We start from the raw sequence: 6,807 nt of genomic DNA on the forward strand, positions 1-6,807 counted from the left end.
ATACAGTAGGGAATTGCTCATGTTTTCAGAATATGGAACGAGATGATTAGAGACTTCAAAATTTTGTTGTGTTCCTTCTGTTCTTCCAATGTAATGTCCTTTCCTTGATCCACATATGTAAGAAAAAGTAGAACAGTTCAGGATATTGTGGTACAGATGATAATTCAGAGTTTCAACAAAAGTATTTGAGATTTATTAACTTCTCTTCCAGAAAAAAGGGCCTTTTCTTCTTTAACTTCATGAAAATCACTATTACTTCTATTTCTTCACCATCCATGTACATTGTATTCCATTGAAATTTGCTTTTCATTTCCCACTAATCCAAAACTTCTCTCTCAAAGGATATCACTAATGCCCAATTATAAAATCCATTTGCATTTTGAGGATTTTGTTTCTGTGAAACATTTCAATCAACAAAAGCAAAGACAAACATACAAATCACCTGTGGATAAATGGGAGAAATAAATGATGTAGTGCTCAGCTTCAAAGAATTTATGTTCTCCTCAGGTGATATCAGTGAGAAAACAAATAATTTTGCACAACTCTGAAAATCCACCAATAAAGGTATATCAGGGAATATTTTGTGGATAGGGTAGTACCTTAAAAGAAGATAAAAAGTCACAGAGGTAAGATTATAGTACATTCCAACAACAAAAGACAATTTGTACAGATGCATGGAAGTTGATGTGGGCCTGTTGAGTTTAGCAAAGAGTTATTAATCAAATAAAGTTAGGATATAGAATACATGAAAGATAGTATTATGGAATCAGATCAGAAGATCTATCATGGAGGTATTTTCATACAAATTTAGTAGCTGATATCTTTTCGTAGGAGAAATAGGAAGGAATATTCTGGAGGTTTTTGAAGTCATTTGCATTGAAAAAAGACTAAAGATAAGAATACTACTTAGTTTATTAAAATAGTTAAGGTGATAGAGATAAGTGAAATCAAATAAGCATGAATAGAGAAAAGGAAGCAGGCACTAAAGGGTGCATGAAAAGATTTTCAGAACTTGGGAAAATAAATGGATGTGAAATGTAAGAGAGAGGGAAGATTTAGGGATGAGACCTACTTTATGAACTTCAATGGCTGGGAGGACAAGATAAACATGAAAATTTATGGAGAACTGATAGCTTGGGAATAGAAGTAGAAAGCAATGAAGTAATTGATCTTGAGATACTATAAAGAGTACCCAAATATAAAGTTGCCATCAACTAGCATGGGATGCAGGAAGAGACAGTGAAGAAAAACAAGTAGAATTTAAAAAAAAAAAAGCTTACCCTAGGTGAATCAAATGCAATACTACACTTTATTAGTTTATTCAAGCAAATAAGACCCATATATCACAGAGAAAATTTGCTCTTTCAAATGGGAAAAGCAATTGTGCAAGGATAGCATATTATCTTGTTGATATTTCATATTATTATTTTGACTGGGCGCTGTACTTTCCCAATATTGGCAGTTCCTATATATGCACCTATTCTTCTGAACTTTGGTTATTATTATGTACTATGTATCTGGGAGAGTGGCCAAGGACTTATATCTGTGGGAAAAGATGTTGCACCTTCCTTGAATTCAACATGACCTCAGGGATCATCAGTATTACTTAGGATTTAGATTACTTAGGATTTTGATTAGTGTGGTAGAACTAGAGTTCAGATGGGATATCAAGGTGACATATGAATATTTGAAAGCCAACTGCAGGAAGATGATAATTAAATCCTCTCTTCCTAAGATATCATCCTTTAATAGGTCACCTTTAAAAATGAAATTCTCTTACTCTTCCAAACATTTTGAAGTAAAGTGGAGATTTCAATGATTTCATCATCATGTCTCTTATCTTTTAGTTTTATACCTTATTTTTAGACAAATTCATTTTACCTCCTATTTTTAATTTTATTATCTCTATCTGAAACCTTGAATTCCCTTCTGAAAGGTAGATTATGGGTACCTTATTTTCAGACATTTAAGCCTGGATGTCCCACCAGCCTTTCATACTTATTACTTGTAGCTGAGCTTATCTTCCTTGAGTGTCCACATCCCCTCAAATGGGTTACCTTCGTCTGCCTGCCCCATTTATTCCAGTAGCATTACACACCAAATTTCTTGTGACCAAAATCTTGGTGGTTTTTATGTAGCTCTTTCTTTCAATTCTTTTATTGTCATTGGCAAAATCCAGTTATTTCACCTTATATACAATATTTCTCTTGAACCAATGTTTTCAAATCTCACTGCCACACTTTAGTCTTATCTCTGTCATTCTAATATTGGTTTCCTCTACTCTTTCTCTTCTTAAATATATTCTACCTTATAATCCCATCTTGGTTATGTAAAGATCTACTGAAGATATTCTTCTATTAAAAATAATATTCTATGTTTTTCTTTTGTTTACTGAGGGAATATTAAATTCTTGTGCTTAGTACTAGACAATCTCCACTGTATAGAACTAGCTAAGATTATCTACCTTTCCTCATACTACTCCAAGTCATACTAAACTTAAGCCAATCTATACTACAATCAATCATTTATCTCATTCTATACATTCACACCTCCATAACTTTCCTCAGACTATTCTCAGCTATAAATCTTAAATTAAGAAATAGATGATATCTTTTCAAGGGTGCCTTAGAAGATGTTGAATAATAATAGAAAAAGAGGCCACTAGAATGTGCAGGCTGCATATTAATATAGAAAACTACATTAACATTATCTATAATTAGTTGTAGCTTGTTTATTTTGTTAAATGTTTCCCAGTCAAATTTTAATTGAGTTTTGCAATACTTGAGAATGTTGTGGGTCCCATGAAGCCCAAGGAGTCCATATTTGAAACCTCACTCAGATTTTGACCCAATAGGGAAAGTCGATGCTCCCCCCAACCAGTCTGGCATTGACAATTGACTCAGGGATTTTCCCCAATATATCTCAGTGTCCTTCCTTTCCTAATTTGAGTAGCAATTACCTCTTCTCAACCACACCCATTTAAAAAAATTTTTATTATAGCTTTTTATATACAAAGCATATGCATGGGTAATTTTTCATTATTGACCCTTGCAAAAACTTTTGTTTCAACTTTTCCCCTCCTTCCCCCCACTCCCTCCCTTAGATAGCAGGTAGTCCCATTCATGTTAAATATGTTAAAGTATATGTTAAATACAATATATGTACACATATTTATACAATTATCTTGCTGCACAAGAAAGATCAGATTTAGAAAGAGGGTAAAAATAACCTGAGAAGAAAAAACAAAAAGAAAGAGTGGAAATGTTATGTTGTGGTCCGTACCCATTTCCCAGTGTTCTTTCACTAGGTGTAGCTGGTTCTATTCATTACAGATCAATTGGAAATGATTTTGATTCTCTCATTGTTGAAGAGAACCACCTCTATCAGAATTGATCATCATATAGTATTGTTGTTGAAGTGTATAATCTTTTGGTTCTGCTCATTTTACTGAACATCAGTTCATGGACTCCAAGAGTCTCTGTATTCATCCTGCTGGTCATTTCTTACAGAACAATAATATTCCATAACATTCATATGCCACAATTTATTCAGCCATTCTCCAATTGATATCCATTCAATTTCCAGTTTTTAGCCACTATGAAAAGGGCTGCCTCAAACATTTTTGCACATACAGGTTCCTTTCCCTTCTTTAATATCTTTTTTGGGATATAAGCCCAGTAGTAACCACACCCATTTTTAATATAGAAAAGATCCATGCTCAGATCTCTCTTTTAAGTTTATACTCCCATTGAGATTTTCAGGCTATACATATCTCACATAGCCTAAACAACTGAATGAATTACTTTGATTTAACCTCTGTGAGTAATTGTAAGTATATGCATTTTTAGCTTACTTGCTATTGGACATACTAATAAAGCTAATACTGGTACTACTTTCTCAAGGACTAATTCCTATAAACATTCAAACCTGAGGCTTTATTCTACCCCAAGATTTACAAAAAAGATAACAAAAAATATATATACTTTTAATTCAAAAATCAAATGTGACTGATTTAGGCACATTCAACCTTGTAAGAAATCTCTAATTTTCCAAATGTCCACATGATGTAAATACAAACATACATGCACAAAAGAATATTCTTTTATAAAGAGTAAAGACAAAAGTGGGTAAATAGTGCAATCAAGTTCATTTCTACTTGATTCTGAAGAGGGAATCCCAAAACTGAAAAATCCTTAAATGAGAAAACCTTCTTCAACTATGCCTCAGAGAGGGGACTTTACCCCAAGCACAAACAATTTTATCTTTCTTACTAAGTGGGGATATCTCAGTCCCCAAACACATTGATTTCAATTCAAATTCTAACCCTGGCTGAAACCCAGCCAGGAGCCAACCTGGGACTTCATCCACAAGCCCCCTTCAACTTGTACCCCAAACCCCCTATTAGAAAAGAGCCAGACTGGAGCCCTCTCTTTGCAGAGGTTCCAAACGTGCAAGCTACCATGCTTGGCACCCCAAGAGCCTCTGCCCACTGGAATACTGTATCCAGTGCCCTCTTTTCTTTACCAAATACTTTTTACTAATAGATTTGAACCTTACTTCCAATCTCCATATCAATCCAAGTTTTCAGGTCTGTAAATTTCTTTACAGAAAACTGCTTGTACCACTACTAGACCTCATTTTCATTTGGGTACCCCAAATCTAGACCTCATAAATTCAATACTTACAGAAAACAACAATAACAGACAATACAGAATTTTATCTTTATATCAATGCTTAATAATTTAATCAGACATTCACCCTTTCATCAAGGAATCATTGCTTTAGTGTAATAACTGAAGTACACCTTCAGCTTTAGGTGTATTTTATTGTTAAAGAAATAAGACTATGAGTTGGTTCATTGAAGGAAACAATTTTGAAGTGAAAAATCCAAGATATCATTTTTAAACATTGTGAAGGAATTTCTCTTCTGTTCCTGAAGAATTTGAACTCTATGAAAATAAATGCTGTCTTCCTAATCTACAATGGTGACTTTAAGCAACATCTCCGTTTACAACCTTCCATCTCATTGGCATCCCAGGACTTGAAGCAGCCCATATCTGGATCTCCATCCCTTTCTGCTGTCTCTATACTATTGCTCTTTCAGGCAACAGCATGATCCTGTTTGTCATCATTACAGAGCAGAGACTTCATGAACCCATGTACTATTTCCTTTCTATGCTATCCACTGCTGATCTGGGCTTAATTGTTTCCACAATGTCAACAACATTGATTGTTCTTTGGTTTGACTTGAGAGAAATCAGCTTAGATGGTTGCATTGTCCAAATGTTCTTTCTACATGGATTCACAGCCATAGAAACTGGTATTCTGGTGACCGTGGCTTTTGATCGTTTTATGGCTATCTGTGACCCTCTGAGATACAACACCATTCTCACTAATGCCAGAATCCTTCAGATTGTTTTGGTGATACACATGAGAAGGATACTGCTGTTGGTACCCACACTTTTGTTGCTAAAATGCTTGTCATTCTGTAAAATGAATGTGCTTTCCCATTCCTACTGTCACCACCCTGATGTGCTCAAATTGTCATGTTCAGATAACAGACCTAACAGCTTCTGGGGTCTAACTGATCTCATTTTGACTTCAGGGATATATATACCATATATTATCATCTCCTAAATCATGATCATCTGTTCTGTTCTCAGTATTGCATCACCCACAGAGCAGCACAAGGCACTTGTGTGTCCCATATTGGAGCTGTTGCCAATTTCTACATTCCCATGATTACCCTGTCTCTGGTGTATTGCATCTCCTAAAATTGTACAAACAATGATGTCCAACATCTACTTAATCCTTCCACCTGTACTCAACCCTGTCATCTACAGTCTAAAAACTGTATAGCTTCGTGGGACTTTGCTCAAATTGCTTCTTGCAAAGTCACCTCCTATGTCATGTTGAGATTAGATGAGATAAAAAATGACATGTTATGGTAGAATAAAAATATATGTGTGTTTACATATAGTGAGAAATGAACTGCATTTCCCCAGATAATAGGCTTGGGGCTGTGAATACCCATTGATGAAAAATATAACTTGAATTTTAATGAATATATACTTGTTCATGTGGCTCCTGTTGATAGCATCAAGAAGTTGCAGTCAAAAACAGCAAAAGCTGAAGAATTAATGGAGACTTCTTCAGCCCTGGAGTCAGATAAAGAAGAGAATCAATCCAGTACTTATATGGAGGAACAAAAATATAACATAGACATAACACAAATGGTAGGGTGATTTTGCAAGGAAATACAAATGATTTGTTGAGAACTCCAAGGAATCTCTTCTTCACACTTTTTTCCCTGAGGCTGGGGTTAAAGTGACATGCCCAGGGTCACACAGCTAGAAAGTGTTAAGTGTCTGAGATCAGATTTGAACTTGGGTCCTCCTGAATTCAGGGTTGGTGCCCTATCCACTGCACCACCTAGCTGCCCCACTACTTCACATTTTTGGTACATCAACAAATATTGTCTTGTAATCACAGTACTTAAAAGCTTATAGATTCTAAATAATAATTCGGTGGCATCAATAACACTGGAAGAACCAATATGAAGTTCCTATTTTAAAAAAGAGGGACAGAAAGGACCTACTTAATGTTAAATTTAGAGTAGTTCTTAGAGATGACAATAAGTGTCACTTACTATGGATAACTTTCTTGAGTATAGAGAAGACAAAAAGAACAGATGTTTAGTTGTTCAAATATTGGCAGAGTAGTAAAATGGTGTATAGATTTGACTTGCTTTGCTTTGCTTGACCCAGGATCAGGAGTGAAAGGAATAGAAGGTAGAGAGAATTGGAA

The 6,807-nt window shown here is 35.0% G+C and overlaps 1 pseudogene; it reads left to right on the plus strand.

Moving 5' to 3' along the window:
* Nucleotides 1–745: 745 nt before the first annotated feature.
* Nucleotides 746–5,916, plus strand: LOC141562444 (olfactory receptor 51F1-like; annotated as a pseudogene).
* Nucleotides 5,917–6,807: the final 891 nt, after the last annotated feature.

The sequence above is a fragment of the Sminthopsis crassicaudata genome, chromosome 3 (assembly GCF_048593235.1).
Source record: "Sminthopsis crassicaudata isolate SCR6 chromosome 3, ASM4859323v1, whole genome shotgun sequence".
NCBI lineage: Eukaryota > Metazoa > Chordata > Mammalia > Dasyuromorphia > Dasyuridae > Sminthopsis > Sminthopsis crassicaudata.